At 41.7% G+C, this 26,476-nt stretch overlaps 1 protein-coding gene across 1 annotated transcript in view; it reads right to left on the reverse strand.

Annotated features, from left to right (window-relative positions):
• The window catches only part of LOC145394907 (glutamate receptor 1-like), a 142,174-nt gene that overhangs the window by 80,171 nt on the left and 35,527 nt on the right, over window positions 1-26,476 (reverse strand). The window lies entirely within an intron of this gene.

Consider the following 26,476-nt stretch of genomic DNA (forward strand, 5'->3'; position numbering starts at 1 on the left):
TAAAGTTTCACAGATGAGCCTGAGAACAAAAAAACATTACCACCACCACCACACCTACCAACAACAACAACAAAGGGGGAGATACAAAATTATAACCTATCACAATAAAATATTTAACACCAACCACCGCAACCACCACCACTACCACAACCACCAACAACAATAAGGACAGAGGTACAACCTACCACAACAAAATCCTCACCACCACAACAGAGTACAAGTCGATAGCCTCTCATAACTGTGCACCTGCCGAACCCACAGCCTCTGCACACAAAACATCCGACGTAATTAGGTGACAAAGTCCACCTTTCCAGCACTGCTCAAGGCAGAGGCAAACTTTGGCCAAGAAACGCGAAGGTTGGGAGACGGAAAACAGCAGAGAGAGAAGTAAAAGGACATCAGACACACACACACACACACACACACACACACACACACACACACACACACACACACACACACACACACAACAAATCCGAAAAGCCAAGAGACATCAAAATGGACCTGTGATCAAGATGGAATGAACTTGTATTCCAGGATTTAAGATTTTCAGGGAATTGTTGAAGAGAGAGAGAGAGAGAGAGAGAGAGAGAGAGAGAGAGATGCATTCATCCACATGTACACCATTCCACACATATACTTCCATATCCACCTTCTTTCCTGCCCCCTCTTCTTTTATGTCTAATTTTTATCCCATCGTCATAATCATCATTCTCAGCCTTATCATATTTTCCTCAAGGCTTCATCCCTCATACATCATCATTCTCTCTCCAGTCCTGCTATCCATCTTCTTCCTCTTCCCATCCTCCACTTCCACCTCCACCTTCCACTTCATCCTGAAGGTGGGGGACGCCTTTCCGCTCGACAGTACCTCAAAGGATCTCAATTCGTCTGCCTCAACCAAGGCAAAGTGTCCTCATCAACTCAATCTCCACATGTCGTTTCACTTACCGTCTCGTCTTGTCTCGTCTCGTCTCATGCCGACTCGTCTCGTTTCGTCTCTCTCTCTCTCTCTCTCTTTCTCACACACTATTCTCATTATTATCTAACACTTTTTTTTCCCATTTCCCCCTTGCTTTCCTTTCTTTTCCCCTTCCTTGTCTCCATTCCCTCCAACTTCTCCTCTCCCTCTCTTCTCTCTCCTTTTCTCCTTTCTCTACATCCTCTCTCTCCCTTCTTCCTATCCATTACTTCCTTCTTCCCTCCCTATCCCATGCTCTATTCATCTCCCTTTCCTCCATCACTTCTCTCCTCCCTTCATCTTTCCTCTCCTTCTCTCCATTTACCCCAACCTTGTCTCCCTTCCTTTCTTCTCTCCCATGAACTCTCCTTTTCCTCCACCTCTTTCTTCCCTCCTCATCCTTCCCTCTATCTCTCCACTCGAACCCTCCCCTCCATTTCTCCCTTCCCTCCAACTCTCCTCTCCTCTCCCTTCCCTTAATCTCTCCTCTCCACTCCCTTCTCTCCTATCTCTTCTCTCATCCTCTCCCTTCCCCTCCACCTCTGCCTTTCCTCATCTCTCGTCTCCTTTCTCTTCATCTTTCCTCTCCATTTCTCCCACCATCTCTCCTTTCCTCTCCCTTCCCCCAATCTCTCCTCTCATCTCCCTTTTCTCCATCGTTCCTCTCCCTCTTTCCCGTCTCTCTGTCTCTCCTCGACTTCTCTCCGTCTCATCTCTCCTCTCCTCCTCCTCTCCCTTCTTCTATCACTTCTCCTCCTCCATCTCTCCTCTCCCTTCCCTCCATCTCCCCAAGGAAAATCTTAAGTGGAGAAAACATGATATCTCATCTTATCTTTCCTCCACCTCCTTCTCCATCCACCTGAACTGTTTAATCCCCCCCCCCCCTCTCTCTCTCTCTCTCGTGAAAGATGGGGCTGTCAACTCTGATTCTGGCCAGCCTTCCACGACCAGCATCTGATGACGAAGGAGAGGAAGACCGAGAATGAGAAAGATTCGGCTCAACAGATAATTCTCCTCCCACCTCCTTCCCTTCGCTTTTCCTTTTCTCTCGCTCAGATTTTCCTGCAGTTTTCCTTGTGTCTTTCCTCTTCCCCTCTCTTCTCTTTCCTTTCATTTTTCCTTCATTACTTCTTCCATTACCCAGTTTTCCCTCCTGCTTCCTCCATCCATTAGTGTTTCCCTCCTCCCACTCCATTTTTTCCTTCGTATCTCCTCTCTCTCTCTCTCTCTCTCCCTCTCTTGTCTTCATTTTCCATTATTCTTCCATTTTAGTTCTTGCCGTTCTCTCTCCTCTCCTCTGAACCATCTCCAGCACCTAATTCCAGTTTTTTTCCTTCCTCCTCCCCTTTCTCCCTCTACCAGTTTTTCTTCCCTCCCTCTCCCCTCACTCCCTTTTTCTCCTCTAGTTCTTTTCTCATTGCATCCCTCTACTTTCTTCTCATTCCTTTACCTCCCTCTCTCTCTCTCTCTCCCTTCCGTCCATTCCACTCTCAACCTTTCCACTCCTCTCCCTCACTCCAATTTTCTCCGCTTTCTCTCTCTCTCTCTCTCTCTCTCTCTCTCTCTCTCTCTCTCTCAAACTATCATCATCATCATCATCATCACCCCTTCAGCCCCCTGCAGGACAGGCTGTTATTCTGTTCCATTCAGTCCTAGTGTACCTCAGTCTCATCATGCTATCTTGTCCTCTGTCAACCTCATCCTCTCACTGCATCTCAGGTTGTCCATCTGGTATTTGCTCTACGAAGTACGTGACATGTACACATTGATATTGGCTTTTTAAATTTTGTGACTACTGGTAATTGGGGGAGCGCACTATTCACTCTTTCGACGTCGTGCTGCCTTCAGGTGACTTTACACTGAGTGATATGACAAATGGTTCACTGTAACCTAAAAAACTACTCGTATTTACGGCCCTGGGTGGTAGCCACAAAACCAAATGACGCCTGGTTGTCTAGTGGGTTAAGGCACTCCGAGCGGCTGGGGCCTGCAAGAGTTTACATCTGACGGGTGGCTGGTGTTACCGATCACTTAATGCCACTCAGGTGTGAATGAGGTTGACTACCCTTCCAGCAAATGTCGGGACTGAGTAGAATAGCCCCAGGACCCTTCGCTACTGATGATTAGAAAGGGATTGGGGGTGACTGGATGGATGGATGGATGGATATATCTCTTGACTGCTTCGTTTTCGTGTCCAGGAAGGTTTCTCTCTTATCTCTCCATGTAACACCAAACACAGTCTTTTTCATCTTTTTCTGTGCACTCTTAAATTTTGGGTTCTAAGGATTTTGTCAGCCTCCACGTTTCTGATTAATACGTAACAACAAATAAGGCATCCTCTCTTATGGCTTATACTTCATACAGTTACTTAGTTTACCAAAAGGCCTCCATCCCATTCGTATTCTTCGTTTGTTTTCACTGTAATGAACTGGCTCTGCTTGAACTGCTTTCAATAATTTTATAGCATGCATTCCTCGACAGTTTATAGGTCATCCCTTGTTTTATCAGAAGAGACTGAACATATCTGCTGAACACAATTTTCGTCTGCTTCATAATCATTTTCAAGCCGGCCTTCAGGCCCTGTCTCTTTCAAACGGCTACCACTTCTTGTGGCTGTTTCCCTGATACACACACACACACACACACACACACATAAAACGTCGTTAGCAAATAATGATTTTACAATCGTTAATCCTTGACGTAATTTCCGTTTTAATTCTTTTTTTTTTTTTTTATGTGTCCGACTCTGGGCATAGGCTTCACAGCCTGCTATCAAGGCCCAGCAGTCCTCCTACATACCATACACCTCTACATGTCACCACTTCGGCGCTAACACCCACCGTCCATATTGAATAGATGCTAGGGCTGTCTCATACAGGACTGGTGTATTGGTATTAGCGGGGGTATTTTTACGACATGTCGGCGGGTCTTCTGGTAGATCAGTAAAGCCTGATTTAATGAAATTCAAATCTTTAAACTGTTCCCTGCCCCAGCCGGGATTTGAACCTGGGCCCGTTAGGACAGCACACCACCTCTCTACCGGTTGAGCCACCGCCTCCCCCATAATGCTATCAGAGCGAGTCGTCCTTACCTATCTCACCTTCCTACTTGCCTGAAATTCTCTCTCCTGGTTTAACACCCACTTCTTTTGCGCTAGCTATATTAAAGGGGTTTTATGATGGCGGTACTGTCATCATAAAAATAATCTCATATAGTATTTTAACCTAAGTTTCTTCGACGTCTCATAATCTAAGTGCTCTCAAAACTGCATCGGTTCCAACCGAATCAAATACTTTTCCATATGCACCAAATGCCATGTTCAATGCTTACCTATATTCTGGAGTTTTCTGAATCATATTACTAACAACACGACTATGGCCTCTTGTCTGTACAGGTGCACTGATCAACCCTTTACTACTTCACTTGTTTTGTGGACCATAATTGTTTCCAAATATCTGATGTGTTGTATATCATGTTAATGTTTATTGTTACTTGAAATCTTGTACAGTATGTGTAACTGGATATTGTGGTCAGGTCAATAAATACTTACTTACTCTAATAACGACTACGAGATCCAGCGTGTTCTCTTGGCTGGTTTGCATCTAGTGTAGTATTTATTTCATCTTATTTAGGATTTTTGTCAAGAAACTTGTACACGACAGGGAGAAGACTGACTGGACGTTATTCCTTACATCTTTACTGTCGTGTGTGTGTGTGTGTGTGTGTGTGTGTGTGTGTGTGTGTGTGTGTGTGTGTGTGTGTGTGTGTGTGTGTGAGAGAGAGAGAGAGAGAGAGAGAGAGAGAGAGAGAGAGAGAGTCCAGACCTTCATTAGTTTATGTCACGCCGAACCGTCTAGATGTTATAACGTGTGTGTGTGTGTGTGTGTGTGTGAGAGAGAGAGAGAGAGAGAGAGAGAGAGAGAGAGAGAGAGAGAGAGAGAGAGAGAGAGAGAGAGAGAGAGAGAGAGAGAGAGAGAGAGAGAGAGAGAGAGAGAGAGAGAGAGAGAGAGAGAGAGAGAGAGAGAGAGAGAGAGAATCCAGACCTTCATCAGTTCATGTCACGCCGAACCGTCTAGATGTTATGACGTGCGTGTGTGTGTGTGTGTGTGTGTGTGTGTGTGTGTGTGTGTGTGTGTGTGTGTGTGTGTGTGTGTGTGTGTGTGTGTGTGTGTGTGTGTGTGTGTGTGTGTGTGTGTGTGTGTGTGTGTGTGTGTGTGTGTAAGGGAGGGGAGATGAGGGAAGGGGAGGGGAAGGAAAAATTGGGAAGAAGCTGGAGGACCCGGGAGGGGCAGGAGTTGAAGGGGAAGAAGGAAGAGAGGGAAAGGGGGATGATGATGGGAAAGGGCTGGGGGAGATGACGGGGGAGAGGAGGAGGAGGAGGAGGAGGAGGAGGAGGAGGAGGAGGAGAAAGGAAAATGAGATGGGAGGGGTTGGGGGAAAGACGAGGAAGGGAAAATGAGGAGAGTGGAGGTATAAATTAAGAAGCAAGTGTTAAAAAATAAAGAAAAGGAAGGAAAAATATAGGTTGGAAAAATAGGAAGTGAGAAAGAGAGCTGCGCTAATGAGGTCATTACGCAAGAAGAGGTGCTAAACAGAAGAAAGAAAGACAAAGAATGACGAGGGAAGAAGAAGATAGAATATATGAAGACGCGGAGGAAAGAAATCAATATCAATAAGAACTCCACAGAATGTGTAGTTCTTAATAATAATAATAATAATAATAATAATAATAATAATAATAATAAAAATAATAATAATAATAATAACAATAATAATAATTAGTTACCTACTTACGTATTATGTAGCCACAATAAAGAAGCGTCGCCATAACTGTTTATAGTATTGACTGTCAGTAGATCAAGGCCATTCATATTTGGCACATGTACTTAGATTAACCCAAGGTAGCTTCTTGTGTAATATCAACAAGATCTAAAGACAAAGGTGAAGAAGAAATAAATGAAGCATGGGTACATTTTACATCTGTCTCAATAAGTGTTTAATTGTTTGCTTAACTGTAACCATATTCCTTTCTGATGATGAGAAGGACCCAGCTATATTTCTGAAAAGTTACAGCTTTACAGCATAGGTGGTTTTCTCTAAAACGTGTTACAAAGAAAACACTGTGTGGATTTGGATTCAGTACTTTCTCATTGGTTAAATGGCAAAATATTCAGCTAAAATTTTCAGCAATCTTTTTTATCGTTTTTCAACCAGACAGCTGTATCTCAATTAGTTTCTGAGATATTTCAATTACAAACATGCAATTTTTGCACCATAACTGAGTATATGACCTTCAAAAATAGGTCAACGTCATTTATATTGGGCAAAAGTACCTGGGTCACCCCAGGATACCTTCCTGTATAATATCATCAAGATCTAAGAAAAAAAAGTGCAAAGAAATATAATAACACTTAACAATAAGCTTCGACATAATGTGGCGAAGCTTAATTATAATAATAATAATAATAATAATAGTAAATAATAATAATATTATTATAATGATGAAAAATAATAATAATAATAATAATGATGACAATGATGATAATGGGCATAACAATTTTATTTAAAGAACAGGGCCTCAAAAATATACAGCTGCAATTGTATTACAAAAGTTCTCATATATTACAACACTTCTCAGATATCAGGTGGCATAGAAGAAATCATGAAACATCTACCTCAGCGATTTATTTTGCATGCTGCACCTTTTACTTAATCCCACTGCATGTTACTGAGGTAAACTTGGGAGCAAATACACATAACAGATGACAATGCTAAGGTGTAGAGAGAAAAATAAGTCGCTAAGAAGAAAATGTTACGATGCCTACACTACCACCTAAGATACAACTCTTCTAACGAGGAAAGCATGCAGAATATATCCCACCCAGTAATGAAACACACACACACACACACACACACACACACACACACACACACACACACACACACACACACACACACACAACAGAGAGAGAGAGAGAGAGAGAGAGAGAGAGAGAGAGAGAGAAATACGAGGATGCGGTTGCTTGGTGTGGGTCGTAAACCAAGTAATTTTACCTAAAGAGCAGAGTCGCGGGAGTCCATTTGCGTATTAGGTGGTCGAGGACACTCCCCCCCTCCTTTTTTTTTTTTTTTGCACCTGGAGGATACGAGAGGAAGGTGTTGGAGTGGGAGATGGTTTGGGAGACGAGAGGAGAGCAGAGGAAAGGTGAGGAGAGGAGAGGAAAGGTGACAAGAGAAGAGGAGAGGTGAGGAGTGGAGAGGAAAGGTAAGAGGACATGAGGAAAGGTGAGACGTGGAGAGGAAAGGTGAGGAGAGGAAAGGAGAGGAAAGGTGAGGAGAGCAGAGGAAAGGTAAGAAGACGAGGGGAAAGGTAATACGAGAAAATGAAAGATAAGGAGAGGCGAGGAAAGGTAAGGAGAGGAAATGTGAGGAGATGAAAAGTGAGGATCGAGAGGAAAGACGAGAAGAGAAGAGAAAAGGCAAGAAACTGAGAGGAAAGGTAAGAAGAGAGGAAAGGTGAGGAGAGGAGAGAAAAGGTATGCAGATGATAGGAAGGGTAAGAACGGGAGAAGAAAGGCGAGGAGAGGAGAGGGAAAGTTAGAAGAGGAGAGGAAAGGTGAGGAGAGTAAAGGTAAGAGTGGAGAGTAAAGGTAAGAAGAGAAGAGAAAGGTAAGAAGAGAAGAGAAAGGTAAGAAGAGGAGAAGAAAGGTGAAGGAAGAAGAGGAAAGGTAAGAGGAGGAGAGATAAGAGAGGAAGGTATTGGAGTGGGAAATGTTTTGAGAGAGGAGAGGAGAGGAGAGAGGAATGAGATAACTGAAAGGAGGTGGCTGGATGAACTGAAAGCTTTGTGTTTGGATCGGTAACAGTGAGATTAAAGAAAGCAGTAGATGGGTGGGTTGATGAAAAGGTGAGAGGCATGAGGGAAGGAAAGGAGGAAGCCGTTTTTTTTTTTTATATAGCCTTATGCCCATCTGTACGTAAACCCAGTGGATTACAGGCTGAAGTTTCTCTTCCCATAGCCGACCATCCTCTTTTGGGAGGAGAGAGAAAGGTAAGGGATGTCTGTACAACTGGGCAACGGATCCGTCTAGTCACATCGGTGCCACCACATCAGGAGACCCTCTCCAGCACCAAGTACCTGTGTGAAGAGGTTAAGAGAGAGCTGTGTTGGGACTAGAGTGAAAGAAGGCGAATGTGGGGGAGGTGGGGGTGGAGAAAGGAAGAGAGGAAATGGAACGGTGAGAAGGGAAGAGAGGAGATGGGAGGGTGAGAAGGGAATAGAGAAGATGGGAGGGTGAAAGAATATAAACGATGAAAGGGTGAGTGAACGGAGAGGTGAGGCTCACTAGAGAAGATGGGTTTGTCATAAAGTGGAAAGACCTGAATGGTGGAAATAGATGGGGAAAAAGAAAGGAGCGTAAAAAAAAGATGGAGAAGGTGGAAAAACGAGAGAAAGAAAGAAGACGAAGAAGAGGGAGAAAAACGAAAGAGAGAATACACGAAAGTGGTGGAGGAAGGACGGAAAGTAAGAGAGTATGGAAAAAGAGAGCAAGGAATGGGATGGTAGAAGGATAAGGATAGTACTGAATGAATAGGAATGGGAGACGAATGGGTGAGCAGAGACGTGAAATGTTAGTGAATGAATATGTGGCAAAGGGTGAGTAGGTGGCGGAAGGATGGATGGGAGGAGGAGAAGGCGTTGGGGAAGAAGTGAGGTGGTGGAGGAGTGGGTGGACGAGTACGAAAAAAGAATCATTCGTATCACCTACACAGGTCACTAGGGCCAATAATATAGATAACAGGATTATGCTAAGTCTAAATCCTCCCCAAGAAAATGAACGGTATCAGTAAATACTCGTTAGGCACTTGGGGTGACTAATGGAGGAGGTAAAGTGTGAAGAACAGGTAGGATGTGTGGAACATATTGAGGTGAAAGAAATGACAATGGAGTGAAAACATCAGAGATGACTGTGGAAGAAATTGGTTGTGTGGAACAGGTAGTGTGTGGAACAGGTGGAATGTGTGGAATAGCTAGCGTGTGGATCAGGTGGAGTGTGGAAGAGATATGGAGTGGAGGAAATGTAGTCCATGAAGTACAAAATCGGGGAGGATACAGGCAGAGAGTGGAAACTGAGGGTCGTATTTACCCACGTGCGCGTCTACACGTGTCGCAGAACATGTGTTGACAACACAGCTGGCAACATGACTGAATTTATGCATGCAGCAGTACTTGGAAAGATATATGTAAATGTCTCAGCGCAGCTTCGAAAATACTGGCAGCAGAAGTGGTGGGATAAGTGTGTCCATACGAGGCAACTGAGACTTCATCATGATGTTGCCAACATCATCTGGTCGCTGCTGTTTCCAACATGCTTGCATCTTGTTCGTTATTGTGTTGTTTATATGTTGCCAGCACTTGTTCCAGCACACGTGTGGACGCGCTCTGAGGAATACTGAAAACCAGGGAAACGGATGGAAGGGAAGAGAAAGACGTATTTCATGACGGAGTGGACAGGGCAGGTGGAAGAGAGAGAGAGCACCATGTCGAACCCGTGACGGAGGTGAAGACAAGGGAAATACAGAGACCAAATGAATATTGGAGTACTGAGGGAGAGAGAGAGAGAGAGAGAGAGAGAGAGAGAGAGAGAAGATTAAAGAGGTGTGCAAATCCTAATAAACTGCATATTTCCCCCTCTAAATATAAGGCTGTGAGTAAAGACAAAAATACTGGCAGTGGAAGACGCACAAGGAGTGTTAACCATTGGACTCATTCCTACGGCAATCTCTTACTGCTCTGTCAGGAAGTGTAGGGGCCTGAGGTCAGACTCTTATGTCAAATTATTTCTTGTACTTAATTATTACTTATACTTAATCAGACATTTGGACTCGTTATATCGTCAGATGAGAAAGCTCCCTAGCACCTTTTCCTACGCTATTTATTTTGTTTATTATCGTCCTCTTCTGTGTTTTACAAATCCTTACAATACCGCAAAACTCTGCATGAACATCGTACATAAGGATACCTCGTATTCACCATCCATATCAAAAAGTAAATCGCTATGGAACAGGTGTTCGGGAGCTTCCTTACCCGGCAAGAATATGATCTTTGGTGGTCTGAAAGTATCTGGATTCCAGGTTATGGCGTGCCTGATGTACATACAGGGTTTGTGTGTGTGTGTGTGTGTGTGTGTGTGTGTGTGTGTGTGTGTGTGTGTGTGTGTGTGTGTGTGTGTGTGTGTGTGTGTGTGTGTGTGTGTGTGTGTGTGTGTTTCTTTTGGAGCTAGTAAAATTGCCTTTCCTTAGCCGAGAAAATGCAAAACAGGATCTGCAGCGAGAGTTGAATGACAGGTTATTTTTAAGTGTGCAATATTGCCTGGAATAATCCTGAATATGGTAACCTAGCCTCGGGTCCCTACGCCACGGAAAATTAATATGGGACTTTGTTTTACTTCTGCATGATAGTTTTGTAGTGTTCCCATTTCACGTCAGAATTCCGTCAACAAATTGCACTTTTCTGATGGTAAATTCTCTCTCTCTCTCTCTCTCTCTCTCTCTCTCTCTCTCTCTCTCTCTCTCAAACACATGTACTTCCTATTCATCTCATCTCATTTATTTCACCCCATCCCATTCATCTCTCTCTCTCTCTCTCTCTCTCTCTCTCTCTCTCTCACTGACATGTATTTACCATTCATTTCACCCCATCTCATTCACCTCTCTCTCTCTCTCTCTCTCTCTCTCTCTCTCTCTCTCTCTCTCTCTCTCTCTCTCTCACTGACATGTACTTACCATTCATTTCACCCCATCTCTCTCTCTCTCTCTCTCTCTCTCTCTCTCTCTCTCTCTCTCTCTCTCTCTCTCTCTCTCTCTCTCTCTCCACGAGTAAAACAAACCTTACCTCAGCGTTTACAAGCACACTTACGAAAGGCCTTCAGGTCATGCAGGAAGACGTGTGGCAGAGCAGGAGATGAAAATACAAAGTTATAATGACGCACTTACCTCAGTGACACCAGCGATTTTTTTTTTTTTTTAATTCACCATCAGACGCATTTTTATTCAACCTAGGGAGGTTCTCAAGAAATAAAGCTAATAAAGAGTTATCTCTAAAAATAAAAGGATTATTGACGTCTGTATCGAACCCCTCCAGTTTGTCTGGATATGGCAAAAATAAAACTAAAAATAAAACCCAATCTGACGCTACCAAATTGAGGGGTTATAGGTCTATGAAAAAGTAATATATATTTTAGGTGCCTTTGGGGACGTCATAGAAATATATTCATTAAAACACATTTCCTTTTCTGTGTTACTGAAGCAAACTACGTCGATACTGAAATGCTGTTAATACGATAAAAGATAACATCAAGGAATATTTACTGAATTAATAGCTAAGGAAGAGGTGTTAGGACGCCGCTTATGTCACTAAAAATACGTGCAGGAAGTAAAATTACTTGGCCAAGCATTTAAAATCTTCTCCTTCAGTTAATTTTCTGATAAAATGCAAAAATGTAAACTGCTATATTCTTGCTAAATCCCGACTATGTTGTTCAGTTTGGGATAGACCTCTTTTTGCCTAAGCGTTAAAATACTACATCACTTCTGTAACTACGAGCGAGCGAAGCGATGCGATGTTTACAACTTTACATTCAGCTGAAAAATGAGCAGCACAACACGACCCGGTCTGACCAAGAACTTTCCACAATGTGAGATAGAGAACAGATTCTTTCAGCAGGTAGTAGATACATTTAATAAATTGGTTTTATTTATATTTACTCAGTAGATCAAAGAAACCCCTTCAGATCCCAGCTTTTCAAGGAAATGTACCAAGGGCTGAATGCTCCACTATAAAATTGAATTTTAAAAGATTTCCTCTTGTAACACTATGTTATTTTGCATGAATTGTTACAATTAAATATCGGATATTACACTCATAATTGTACATGAACGTTTCCTCTATGATTATGGGGTGAAATCGGCAAGGGTAATCGCCCCATTTCTGGGTTTTATAATTCAATCAAAAGCCAACCGTTTACCAATGCAGCTCGTTGACACGGCAAGTCGGGAGCAGAGAAATGAACATTGCGCGTGTGATAAATGCTACGGCGCCTCGCTATGCACATCCAGAGAGAGAGAGAGAGAGAGAGAGAGAGAGAGAAACATGAGAAAGTAAATACTTTAACAAAATCATTCTTCAGTTATTGTTCAACTACCTCACCAGAAATGTTGGAAGTTTCCACCAAGATGAAAAATTGATGATAGAAGTGTGTATAAACGCTCGCTCGCTCGTCACGCGCTCAGAAAGCACACTTTACTGGTATGCCCTCAGCATTGCTCTTTGTGTATCACACACACACACACACACACACACACACACACACACACACACACACACACCTTTGTCAGCTTTACTATTCCCCCCCCCTCTCTCTCTCTCTATCAGTTCCTCCAAAGTTTTCAAATAAAGGCCCGAGCACAACCCGTAAAAAACAATCATTACCTTACATATGACCCTCAGGTCTCACCGAAACTCAAAACAAAAAAACACGAACTTAAACACAGGGTTGCAAATAGACACGTGGAAGGGCAGGCCTTTCTTGCACATAAATTCTCTCTCTCTCTCTCTCTCTCTCTCTCTCGGCATTGTGATGGTTTTTGTGTGCCTGTGTATGTGGGGGGGGGGGGATCAACGTGCCCTCAGGGAGGAAATTATGTCTAATCCTCTCTTATCTGGTAATCAATCTCTCCAAATTAAATCAGCATTCCCACTTTGATTAAAATTCGTAACGTCATTATTTTGGTAATGGTTTGATAATAGACAGATACACATACATACCTACATAAATACAAACATACATACGCAAGTACATGCCTGCATAGAGACTGACAAACAGACAAACAGACAGACAGACAAACAGACAGACAGACAAACACAGGCGATACATTTCAATTCTCTAATGCACTAGGTAATCGACATTCTCAGCCTTTCTCTCGTTAATTTTGATGATCCACCTGCATACACCTTAAAACTGCTTCGCGTGAAAACCTTAGTCTAATGGCTCCGTTTTATAAAGTGTTGTTACGAGTATATTACACAACTTTAACATACTCTTATGACTTACTCCCAGTTGAATAAAGCCACCTGGGGAGATCTTTACTCGAGAAATTAAGAGTTGTTCCCACCATGAACGGGTTAATGGCGACACTCTCGGGTTCAGGACAAGAGGTTATACTAGGAAAGGCACCATTCTGAAGCAGCTAGTGGAGTATATAGAGAGACAAAGTGGCATTCTTCTAGGGCATATCTGTGTCATGGAAGAGTGTTAGAGTTTCTCACACCACGAGAGGGTTAATGGTGATAGTATTAACACTCTCGGGTTCCTGTGAGGCATCTCTAGCTGAATAAAATAGTATGGCGTTAGCTGAAACAGAAGACTACAGTTTATCCACTATAAGTTGGCCTAAATTCTCGTTATCTTCCAGCTTATTTCGCAATGCTGAGTGGCAGAGAAGAACAATGCTGCGGCTCTACACCCTTGTCAGGGAACTTCTTCGTGACTAGTACCATATTCTAATGTTAACCTCTTGTTATAACTCAGGATTCAAAGTTGAGAGATGGCAGTTTTAGTCCTACTTAGAACGAATACAGGACAGCACTGTCCTGATCACGAAAGGCTTAACGTCATGTATTAATTCTCTACTTCCTTTGGGTCATTCTACTGAATACAATTATCTGGCTTTAGATATAACCAGATTACTGGAGATTTTGGGGGCCATTATGATTAAAAATATTATCAAATTACCCAATAACCTTCCACGATACTAAACTCGAAAAAAAATGCTAAAGTCGATGCTTTAGGTATTATTAACCTTTTATGTACAAATAAAAAATGTATTAAATTTTTAATGGTTTAAATTATATCCAGGTTGAGATGTTTTTTATACCAATTATGCTGCTGTCAGTCAGGGAAATGAGGAGATATCAATTTAAATATAAAAAATCATGCTGTTAATAATGTCTCTCATTAATTATCCTTAAAAAAACACTAACAAGTGTATGTTCAGTATTCGAAGCAGAATGAGGAACAGAAGAGTAAAACTGAATATGGAGATGTCTATATTATTTACATATTCTTATTCGATAATCTCTTCACACCCATTACGTACTTATTTTATTTTTCCTACTTCTAAACGACTAAATTCACCTAAAAAACTTACTGAACTAAAAGAGTCCTTCAAAGCCAATCCAGCCGAAAGTGTGTGCCAAGCTGAATAAAATGGCATATACTGTAGATAGGAATATTACTAAACAGTATATAAAACGTCCTATGTCTGTACCTGCTTATCTTTTATTCTAGCATATCTAACTATCTATCTAAATTATTTCTATTCAATGTCTGACGCTTCATCCTAGGTAAAAGGGCCTCTAGAATTTTTTCCCATATATAAATGCTTCTGTCAACATACTTCACTCTTGTTCTACAGGATTATCCAGCTGATTTCTCCTCCCTCTCTTTTCTCCCTCTCCTTCGTTCGTTCGTTCCTTCCCTGCTTCGTCCTCCTCCAGGCCTGTGCTCCAGTGATACAGGCCTGAGGCTCCTTAAGACCAAATGGCCCTATCACTCATGTTACTAGTCTTCATCTTTCTTATTATCCTCTTCACTTATCCACATTCCTTATATGTCTTCTCTTCCTTGATCGGTCCTTCTTTTCTCTATCTTTCCTCTCCTTTCTCTTTATCTTTCCCCTCCTTTCTCTTCATCTTTCCCCTCCTTTCTCTTCATCTTTCCCCTCCTTTCTCTTCATCTTTCCCCTCCTTTCTCTTCATCCTTCCCCTCCTTTCTCTTCATCCTTCCCCTCCTTTCTCTTCATCTTTCCCCTCCTTTCTCTTCATCCTTCCCCTCTTTTCTCATCATCATTCCCCTCCTTTATTTTCATCTTTCCCATTATTCTCCTGTTCCCTTCCTCCACTTGTTCTCTCTCTTAATCTTTCCTCTTTATCTTCGTCTCTCCCTCTTCCCTAATCTTTCCCATTTTCATCTTCAACTTTCATTTCTTTCTCTCTCTCCCTCTTTTCTTCGTTTCTCTCCTCTCTTTCTTTTTTCATCTTTCATTTCCTTCTTTTTTTCCTTTCCATCTTTTCCATTTTGATCATCATTCTTCTTTTCATTTTCTCTCTTCTTTTCATCTCTATCCTCTTTCTCTTTTCTCTTCATCTTGCACTTCTTCCTGTTCTTTCTCTTCATCTTTGCACTAATCCTCAATTTTCTCATCTTTCCCTCTTCCACTTGTTTCTCCCTTTTCTCTCCTCTATGCACAATTTTCTTCCCTGCTCTCCTTCCCTCTTCATTTTCCCTATTTTCTTCTTCCCATCGTCATTTTCTCCGTTTTCTCCATCTTTTCCCTCTCCTACTCAGTTTTCTCATTTCCTCTTTTCATCCCTCCTCCTCCTCTCATCCTACATTAACTTCATTTTTCTTGATTATCTGCCTCTTACTGTTAGTCCTCGTCTTCCTCTTCTTTCTCCTCTACCCCCTCTCCTTCCTCCTCCTCCTCCAGGAGTTCCCAAGTCTCATTATCATTATCATCATCATCATCATCATCATCAACATCATCATCATCACCATCATGACCATAAGGTGGGTACACGAGTGTGGATTGTGCAAAGTAGAAAGAAAGTGAAAGGACCAGTAACTGTAGTGGGAACAAAGGGAGATGAGACCAGAAATAGCAGAAATAAAGAGAAATGAGAGCAGTAATAGGAGGAATAAAGGGTAATGAGAATAAGAACAGCATCTGTAGTTGGAATATGGGGGAAATGAGAAGAGGAAAAGCTGGAATAGAGTGAAATGAGAAGAAAATGAGGTGGAAAGTGAAAACATTGGCAAGGAAGCAGAAAACTAAAAAGCAGTTAATAGAAGAGTTTATGGACTTGGCCTCCTGCTGACTCACTCTTAGCTGAATAAACCGTCTGGCGTCAGCTGAATAAAACCGTCTGTCGCCAGCTGAATAAAACCCTCTTGCGTCAGCTGAATAAAACCGTCTGTCGCCAGCCAAATAAAACCCTCTTGCGCCAGCTGAATAAAACCGTCTGTCGCCAGCTGAATAAAACCCTCTCGCTTCAGCTGAAAAAACCTTCTTGCGTCAGCTGAATAAACCTCTGGCGTCCGCTGATTAAGATCGTCTAACATCAGCTGAATAAAACGCCTGGAGTCAGCTGAATAAAACCGTCTGACGTCAGCTAAAAAACCTTTTGGGGTCAGCTAAAATACCGTCTGGCGTCAGCTAAACAAGTCTGGCGTCAGCTGAAAAAACCCGTCTGGCGTCAGCTGAATAAAACCGCCTGGTGTCAGCTGAAAACAAAAATTGAGTTCGCCTGACCATGAGACAGCTGACGGTGAAAAGTTACAACACTGAGGCTCTTGATGTCACTCAGCTGAATAAAATCGTCTGACATAAGCTGTAATAGAATACCAAGGAGTTGTCTCTATCATTAGGGGGTTAACCACATCATATTTCATTCCTCTTACTGCCAGACGATTTTACTCAGCTTAGGAGAACTGTTGGGTCTTTAAAATCTATGGCTCGTATTCTCGTCAGTTAAAAATGCTGATTAACACCTTTTCCCAAGCGATTAATTTTGCTTATTACACCGTACTGTTCTATTCTGTGTAATATACATCCTTCACACATCGACATACACTGGATAAATAAGGTACAAAAGAACACTTACCAGTCACATCCAAGAATAAATCGCTAAGGAAGAGATGCTAGTGAGCCTCCATACCCGACGAGAAAACGGGCCTATACCCAGTACTGGATGAACAAATAAATAAATAAATAGAAATCGAGGAAAGACAGGAAAAGAATGAATAAACGGAGAGAGAGAGAGAGAGAGAGAGAGAGAGAATGTGTGTGTGTGTGTGTGTGTGTGTGTCAATAAACCCATCACATATTAGCACGGGTGGCCTAAGAGAGAATCTGTAAATATATATATATATATATATATATATATATATATATATATATATATATATATATATATATATATATTGTTACGGAACAGAGAAAGATAATGTACACATTATGTGAGAATACTAAGAGTCACTACTGTCCCGTAAAGTTCCAGGTTCAAAACAAAAGAGTTAGGTAAAATTACAAGTTAAAGATTAATGCTCAAACTAACAACAAAACATTCAGGACTCATAAGGATAATGTAATGGCAAAAAACAGGTTAAATATATGGTTAACTGCAATAGCCTCTATTAACACGAAATTAGCATGAGTAAATTTATCTAAGTCAGCCCTGTTAAAATGAGATACCAGATAATACTCAGTGAATGCCAGATATATTATTACAGACACAAAATATTATCAAAAATGACTGACAAAAAGAACCTTACATGAATTACAAAAAACCTTACTAAGCCTACAAATCAACTTATGTTATACAGTACAAGAACAAAATGCAATAACACTTATACTCAAATTACACACAGCTGCTAGATGGCTGGAGACTTCCTGAGCACTCACAATAATAACAACTGTACAGGGGAGGACAGAGATGTGAGCAAAATGAGGAGTAGATCTAAGTGGCAATGATGCAGAGACTGAGCTCATTATATAGGGGCCAGCAGAGCTTGATACAACATGCAAGAAGGACGCGCAAATGAAGCCATAGGGGACAAAGAGCTGACAATCCTACTCTCAACAACAGAAAGGACGACTTACTCTACAAAAACGGCAGAAGGGGGGACTGAGGCAGAACACGCTCGTGATCAAACATGCAGCATATTGTGCGTTAAAATTACAAAAAGGATGATGAAATCATAGGCTATGTAACACCTCCCCACAAAGAAAAAGAAATTTACAAAGGAAATTTCTTATTACTCTAAAACAATCTGTCTAAAGTCTAGATAGGCAATCTGCAATAACATTTTCTTTCCCCTTGACATGTTGTATGTCTAATGAATACTCCTGAAGAAGTAGACTCCATCTTGTCAATCTCTGATTTTTATCTTTAAACTTACTAAGGAATTTCAGTGGGTTATGATCGGTATAAATGACTATGGGGTCAAAACCAGAACACAAATAAAATGAAAAATGCTGTAAACCCAAAATCAAGGCCAAAAGCTCTTTCTCAATAGTTGAGTAGTTCTTTTGAGGTGGAGTGAACTTCTTACTGTAATAAGATACAGGGTGTTCAATACCCTGATCATCCTCTTGCAGCAAAACAGCCCCAGCTCCTGTATCACTTGCGTCAACAGCCATCTTAAAAGGCTTAGCAAAATTTGGAGTAGCGAGCACTGGCTGACTTAATAGAATAGCTTTAAGTTTGTTGAAAGAGGATTCACAGTTATCGGTCCAGACAAATTTAACTCCCTTTTTCAGTAGGTCTGTAAGTGGTGATACAAAGATTGAAAAGTTAAGAACAAATCTCCTGTAATAACCTACCATTCCCAAAAATCTTTGTAGCTCTTTCCTACTTTTAGGTCTGGGAAGATCACTTATAACCTGAACCTTAGCTGCTGGTGGTGCAACGTGTCCATCACCAATTACGTACCCAAGGTACTGAACTTTAGCTTGACCAAACTCACACTTTGATAAATTAGCTACAAGATTAGCCTGAACTAAACGCTCAAGAAATTTACTGACATGGCATAGGTGATCTTTCCAGTTGTCACTGAAGATTAATACATCATCAATATAAACAACACACCCTGCCAAACCCTCTGTTACAACATTCATGAGCTTCTGAAATGTGGCTGGTGCATTCTTCATACCATATGGCATTACAGAACATGCAAAAGTCTTTCCTAGTGTTACAAAACATGAGATCTCCCTAGCACGTTCAGTCATAGGTACTTGCCAGTATCCCTTTAACAAATCAAACTTACTTATGTACCTAGCCTTTCCGATCTTGTCTATGCAATCTTCCACGCGAGGGAGAGTGTAAGTGTCTGTTTTGGTTATCTGATTAACACGTTTGTAGTCGATGCAAAGCCGTTGTGACCCACCCGGCTTAGGGATCAGAGTGACTGGAGAACTCCACTCGCTCTGACAGGGCTCAATCATCTTGTGGTCCAACAGGTAGCCAAGCTCCTTCTGGATGAGAGGAACTTTCACTGGGTTCACACGGTAAGGAGGCAATTTAATTGGCTTTGCATCTCCAACATCGACATCATGCATCAACACAGTGGTTCTTCCTGGAGTGACACGGAACACTTGCGGGTACTCCTGCAGTAATGCCGAAAACTCCTGCCTTTCCTCGGGAGGTAGATGAGAAAGCTTAGTCTGGAGATCATTCATGATATCAGGACTCTTCCCCAAACTATCACTCAGGCTCATACTGCATGGGGGAGCTTCAATTGCAGACTCGGGTGGAACAGCTACAGTGCAGACTGGATTATTTTCGTCCCGCCTGTGATATAACTTTAGCATGTTGATGTGACATAGTTGCTTGTTCTTTCTACGATCTGGTGTGGCGATGACATAGTTGACATCACTGAGTTTCTTCTCCACGAAATAAGGACCACTAAACTTGGCTTGAAGAGGTTGCCCATGAACCGGTAGCAGAATCAAAACCTGATCTCCTGGCTGAAAGTGGCGTAACCTGGACTTCTTATCATACCAAGTCTTCATCTTCTCCTGAGCAGCTCCTAAATTCTCTCTCGCCAGCAGTAAAGCAGTGGACAGCCGTTCTTTGAACTTCATCACATACTCCAGCAGGTTGACGTCATCTTCCTCCGACAGCCAGCATGCCTTGAGTAACTTAAGGGGTCCTCTTACTTCATGGCCAAACAGTAGTTCAAAAGGTGAGAAGCCCAGTGATTCATTTGGAGATTCTCTTGCAGCAAACACAACGAATGGAAGACCTTTATCCCAGTCTTTCTGATGTTCCAAACAGTATTTCTTAAGCATCGATTTGAGTGTTTGATGATATCTCTTCAACGCTCCTTGGGTCTGGGGATGGTAAGCTGAAGACGTGATCTGGGTGATGCCCAACTCTTTCAGAGACTGCTTGAAAACATTTGACATGAAATTACTTCCCCGGTCTGACTGTACCTCCTTGGGCAGACCAAACTTTGTGAAGAACCCTAGCATTTCCTTAACCACATTCTTTGCTGAGATATTTCTAAGTGGAATGGCTTCAGGATAACGAGTAGCCATATCAATCAGGGTCAACACATAAGAAAATCCTGAAGAAGTCTTAGGAAGAGGGCCCACAATATCCACCAACACACAGGCGAAAGGCGCCTCAAAAGGAGGAATGGGAACTAGAGGTGCAACCTTCTCAGTCTGATTACACTTCCCCACAACTTGACAGGTGTGACAAGACTTACAATACCAGGAAACATCCCTGAAGATACCTGGCCAGTAGAAGTGTTTCAAAATGCGTCCCACAGTCTTCCTCACTCCAAGGTGTCCTGCCAAACTGGAATCATGAGCCACTCTAATGATATCCTGCCTACAAACACGAGGGATGACAACTTGATGTACAACCTCCCATTCACAGTCGGCTGATGCTGTTGGGGGTCTCCACTTCCTCATACGTACTCCTGACTTTATATAATAACAAGTTGAAGCACCGGCTGACTCTTCCTCACTGCAAGCAGAGTTAGCTAGACCTTTCAACTCAGGGTCAGCAACTTGCAACTCAACCAACTCTTGACGAGACAAATTATCAACACTACGGGGTACTGCCTCATCTGGTGAGTGGTCCAAATTAGCAAGAAAAGTGTCAGCTAGGATAACATCATCATCATCATTATCCTCTAAATCACCAGTAACTTTAGACTTAGCCCTAGTGACAGCACATGCAGGGAACACATCAGGGACATCACAATCCCGGGTCGCAGCCAGTGGCTTACTAGACAACTGAGGAGCTGGACACACTTGACTTCCACCAATATCATTTCCAAGTAAGAAAGTTACACCTGACATTGGGAGTGTCTCAACCAACCGAACCATAACGGAACCATTAACAAAACCAGACTCTAAATTCACTCTGCACAGAGGGACAGAGAAGTAATTATTCCCTACACCTTGTAAGATTACAGTTTCATCAGAGGAATTAACATTAGAGCCTAGAACACTGGTCAGCATAAGGGATTGACAAGCACCTGTATCACGATATATTTTAACTGATTTCCTGTCATTACTGTCCAGAGGACTGACAAAACCATCAGACAGGAAATTAGCACATGAACTTTTGAGAGTGTCACCCACGTTACTGCTCAAAATAGGAGCTTCATCATGAGAATTTAAGTTACCCCTTAAAGCAGGTTCAGTTAACTCAGTTAAAGAATTATGGGAACTCTCAAGGGTGGACATAAGACCAATTGACTGAATATTTAAAGACTCCTTTTTGTTCACATCACGCTGTCTCCTGAAACATTTCTCCGTAGTATGACCAAGCTTACTGCAATAAGTACATTTACTTTTCTGAAATCTAGAGGTGAAGCTGGTATTTACTTCCTGAGAAACATCACCTTTATTCTCTTTCCTGTTACCTGTACTCTGAGTAGAGGCAACGTACTTACTCTCAGCTTTCCCTTTTTCTCTAGAATATCTCTTGTGAGTGAGAACATATTCATCAGCTAAAACTGCAGCATCAGAAAAATTATCTATTTTTTTCTCATCAAGATATAGGCTTACATCTTTACTAATACACCTTTTGAAATCCTTCAGCAAAATCATCTGTTTAAATTTACCAAAATCAGAATCCACATTCTTAGAATTTAACCACTGCTCTAACAGATCTTCTATGATTTTTGCATACTCAACATGGGATTGCTTATCTTGCTTATAAGTTGTCCTAAATTTTACTCTATAGGCTTCAGGAACAAGCTCATAGGCCTTAAGAATCAAGCTCTTAACTACATCATAATTATCACATTGATCCTGAGGCAAAGATGCATAAGTTACTTGAGCTTTACCGGTGAGAACAGTTTGAAGGAGTACTGGCCAATACTTTTTGGGCCAATTAAAACCTGTAGCTACCCTCTCAAACAACTGAAAATACTTTGTTAAATCAGATTCATTAAAAGGAGGGACAAGTTTAACATTTTTAGCCACATCAAAATCATCAGAGCTAGATGATCCAGTTCCACCTTGTTTCATACGATACTCATGGTCTGCCTGAATCCTAGCAAGTTCAATTTGTGCCTGAGCCTGTACCTGTGCCTCTTGAATACGAGCCTGAGACTCAGCCTCCTTAGCATTTGCCTGAAATTCAGCCTCCTTAACACGAGCTTCCTGCAGGGCTAGCTGTAACTTAGCTAATTCAATCTGGGTTTGCTGATTTGGAGGAGTTACATTAAACAAGCTTTCATTAATCATGTCAACAATTTGATCTTTAGAATGATGAGAGTGAACAGCAATTCCCAATTGTTGAGCAACAAGCTTAAGTTCATTCTTTGTTCTGTTTTCTACATCACACACTGTTTGCACATTTGACAAAAAATCTTTGGCTTCATCAAGTGTAGTAATAGTAGACATCATGAATAAATCACAGTCACAAAATATCAAGCAATATCCTTATGATAATATCCTGATAAGAGGTCGCCAAATTTATGTTACGGAACAGAGAAAGATAATGTACACATTATGTGAGAATACTAGGAGTCACTACTGTCCCGTAAAGTTCCAGGTTCAAAACAAAAGAGTTAGGTAAAATTACAAGTTAAAGTATAATGCTCAAACTAACAACAAAACATTGAGGACTCATAAGGATAATGTAGTGGCAAAAAACAGGTTAAATATATGGTTAACTGCAATAGCCTCTATTAACACGAAATTAGCATGAGTAAATTTATCTAAGTCAGCCCTGTTAAAATGAGATACCAGATAATACTCAGTGAATGCCAGATATATTATTACAGATACAAAATATTGTCAAAAATGACTGACAAAAAGAACTTTACATAAATTACAAAAAACCTCACTAGGCCTACAAATCAACTTATGCTTTATAGTACAAGAACATAATGCAATGACACTGATACTCAAATTACACACAGCTGCTAGATGGCTGGAGACTTCCTGAGCACTCACAATAATAACAACTGTACAGGGGAGGACAGAGATGTGAGCAAAATGAGGAGTAGATCTAAGTGGCAATGATGCAGAGACTGAGCTCATTATATAGGGGTCAGCAGAGCTTGATACAACTTGCAAGAAGGACGCGCAAATGAAGCCATAGGGGACAAAGAGCTGACAATCCTATTCTCAACAACAGAAAGGACGACTTACTCTACTCTAACGGTAGAAGGGGGGACTGAGGCAGAACACGCTCGTGATCAAACATGCAGCATACTGTGCGTTAAAATTACACAAAGGATGATGAAATCATAGGGTATGTAACAATATATATATATATATATATATATATATATATATATATATATTACTCTTTCCTCGTGACAATCCATCAAAGAGTTAATGCTTGATATAAGGGAGAGAGAGAGAGAGAGAGAGAGAACGGAGGGAGGAGGGCCTAACACCAAAGTATAATTTCCACTTCTTATCCTCATTAATTTCAACTCCCTGGCAGAATCCTGGAGCAAGAAGCTATATTCTCGCCCCTTAAGTGTTTTGCTAGAGGTAAGTTATTTTCATACACTGCTCCCTACTCTCTCTCTCTCTCTCTCTCTCTCTCTCTCTCTCTCTCTCCATCCGTCCATCTACATACCCGGTACCTAAAAGAGTATCCGTTCATCCTCACGTCTACCTATCTATTTATTTACCTCTCTCCATCTATCCGTTTGTCTTTCCATTCATCAATTAATGATATTTGTCTCACCGGCCATCGATCTCTCAGATTATGGGCGTACAGCATGTATGTATGTATATGTGGGTATATATGTATGGATGTATGTATGTATGTATCGATCAATTACTCAACTCGTTATTATAATGGCCCGCAGAGTGAAATCAACTGTGCAGTCACCTGGTTTGATGCAGCAGACACCATTGTGCTGTCTGAACTATTACCAGCAGTCATCAGTGTGTGTGTGTGTGTGTGTGTGTGTGTGTGTGTGTGTGTGTGTGTGTGTGCAATGATGTATAATGAACCAAGGGGCGCTTTTAACGAAGTGTACAATCACGAGCTAAAGTTCGTCAACATTCCTCTATCTGCATTTGTCCTGCCTTACCTATCATTCCCCTCCGAACGTCTGACACTATCCTTGTCATAGTCTTTTGTTGTTTCATACTGCTATCACGAAAAAAATAAATAAGTAAACCACCCTTCATCACAGTAGCCGGAAGAGAAGTGTCAGCTAACTGTTGATCACAATACTGAGCGTATACCTCCACCAATGTCATTGCCATTAAAAAGGATCCGGATCCGGGTCCGTGGAGACATTGTGTGGAATACTGTACATGCGATCCGGATCCGCCCCCCAAGTTAATCAGTTGTTCCTTGGCCCATGGCCCACTCTTCTACAAAATTTTATTGAAAATAATTGAAAACTTTTGGAGAGATTGTGCGGGATACGTAGGATTCGGATTCGGATCCGACCCCATATTTAATCAATTCTTCCTTGGTGCATGGCCCACCCTTTCACAAAATTTCATTGAAATTCATTGACAATTTTTGGAGATATAGTCTGGACAAGAAGAAGAAGAAGAAGAAAAAAAAAAACATACCTGAATAAAAATCCTCCTCCAACGTCGTGGACGGCGGTAATCACAGCTACACCACATTGTCCTAATAACGTCATTGCTGTTACACTATTGCTACCGGTACCGCCAGATCACAACATTAAGCTTATCAAAAAGCCTTCGTATATAAGAGGTAAATGGGTTTGGTGTCTAACGTATTCACTACTTAACTCTTAGTTAAACTGAATGTAATCTTCTGGTGGTATCATGAATAAATCATACAATGTCACCGTAGTGAAGGGGTTAATACACCTTTCATTTTTTATTACAGCTGCCAGAGGAAATAAAAAACAAACATTCTGGATTTCAACATTCAGCCAATTATACTCTCAGGACCCTCTGACTTATTCTCTTAAACCTAAATCTTTTGGCGGTTGAATACTACATTTCATGAAATGGCAAATGTCACAGCATCAATTCTGTCATGCTTCAGTGACTCAGCTTAATTACATCGCTTTGTGTTAGGTGAGATAGAGTACTGGAGTTGTTAAAACAGGCTTTTTTTTTTTTTTTTTTTTTTTTTTTTTTTTTTTACCGCATTTTATGTCAGCAGAATACATTCCGACACAAGTACCTTTGTGTCGGAATGTCTTTTGGACGGGACAATTTTCGTATTCTGATTCAGCAAACGCCAGACGATTTTATTCAGATCAGGGTGAGTAATGAGCTTGAGTGTTTTAATACTCATCCCATTACTTTTCTCATGGTCTAAACAATTCAGGTTTTCTGATTCAGTAATTTCAGCTGAAACCAGGTGACTGAATTCAGGTAGGAGTGAGTCAAAGTAGCCTGAGTGTTAAGTGTGTTGAAAAGTCGCATCCTAAGTTGGCAACCACGGATGAGGAAGACAACTGCTGACCTACTTACAGACAATACTAAGAGGGGGTCAGAACGTCCCAGTCCGAGTGACAGCCTTGACACTGGCGCAGGGTTCCAGTGGAGGTATTGCAATCACATAATGTCATCAAGGGTAGTAGGTTGGTTATCTACCTTTAAAAGTACTGGACGGCGGTAGTGTAGCCTCCACACTTCGTCGTACGTAATATGTGATTCGCTGTTACAAATTTCCAAACAGAATAGTGGACTAAGGCGCTCCAAGTGCATGTGGCCCTTCAGGAGTAACGTCTGAAGAATGGTAACGGTAGGGTTTACTGTTCACACGCTCCTGATACTGCAATAAAGGATTGGATTATATTTGTAATGTACATTTTACCCATGAGTTACCCACAGTCCAAACACGGAACAAGGAAGCAAGGAAGGTGAGGGGGAAATTGCTTGCATGGAAGAGTTGCGATGTGTGACATGGGGAAGGAGATGTGCGGTGAGAAGGGAAAGAGGTGAGTGAAGGAGGAGGCTGAATAAAATGTGAATATATTGTGAATATGGATGGGGAGGGACGGGGAAGGAAAGAGAGAGGGGATGAGGGAGGATAAGAAGAGTTGAGGGTGCATACCAGAGCAGGACGGGAAAGAGGGCGGCTGAATATATGACTGAGAAAAATGACTGCACGGAGTGCGGGCAAAACATACAGACTAGTGTGTGTGTGTGTGTGTGTGTGTGTGTGTGTGTGTGTGTGTGTGTGTGTGTGTGTACTCGTGCGTGCGTGCGTGCGTGCGTGTGGAGAGAGAGAGAGAGAGAGAGAGAGAGAGAGCCCGAACCACAAAAACATTAGTCTTAGGCCGTTGACAAGACATTAAGAGAGGGCGGGAAGGCTTCACTTCTTGTGGAATTTGGCGTTGGGGTGGGAAGCAAATGTACGACCCGGAAATTAATGTCTTGACTGATGGAGTCCTTAACAGGCTAGCCGCTAATATTTGGCGTAAGCAGCAGGAGAGGATGGAAACGTTTGGTGGAGGA

This window comes from Coenobita brevimanus, chromosome 1 (assembly GCF_032717465.1).
Source record: "Coenobita brevimanus isolate Jiangsu-jjx chromosome 1, ASM3271746v2, whole genome shotgun sequence".
NCBI classification, from domain to species: domain Eukaryota; kingdom Metazoa; phylum Arthropoda; class Malacostraca; order Decapoda; family Coenobitidae; genus Coenobita; species Coenobita brevimanus.